Consider the following 584-nt stretch of genomic DNA (forward strand, 5'->3'; position numbering starts at 1 on the left):
GCCAAGAGCTGCGGTGGAGCTGGGACCCCCCCCCCACAAATACAGCCCCCACCCCGAGGGGCTGCATCGGCGCTGGAGCCCCCTCCCCACATCCAACGCCCCCCCCCATCCCTCCCCAAGGAGGCATTGGGTGCAGCACCTGGGGCTGCAGCGGAGCCGGGACCCCCCCCAGAAGGGACTGGGACCCCCGAAGGGATGGCTTGGCACCGGGACACCCCCTTTACCACCCCCCCACCCCCCCCAAAAAAAAGACAAAATCTGGGGGCTGTGTCACTGCCACCATCCCCTTGGGGCCATCAGCACCCTCAGCGTTGGGGACGTGGGCTCCGGGGTCACCGCTGCCCCTGGGGGGGTGTCCTCACGCCCCCCCCCCCCCCCCCCCCCCAGCCCTGTACAGCCCTGTAAATAAGGTCTGGGGTCCCAGCGCCGCCCCCTTCCCCCCCAACCCCGGCACATTTTTAAGTTATTCCTGCCCCGGTTTGTACCCCGGCCCCAATAAACATAGGAGACCCGTGGCTGTCTTGCTTGGCACCCAGCGCGCGTGCGTGCCCCCACCCCGGGGGGGGCCGGGACCCCCCCCCCCC

This window comes from Oxyura jamaicensis, unplaced genomic scaffold (genome assembly GCF_011077185.1).
Source record: "Oxyura jamaicensis isolate SHBP4307 breed ruddy duck unplaced genomic scaffold, BPBGC_Ojam_1.0 oxyUn_random_OJ67694, whole genome shotgun sequence".
NCBI classification, from domain to species: Eukaryota; Metazoa; Chordata; class Aves; order Anseriformes; family Anatidae; genus Oxyura; species Oxyura jamaicensis.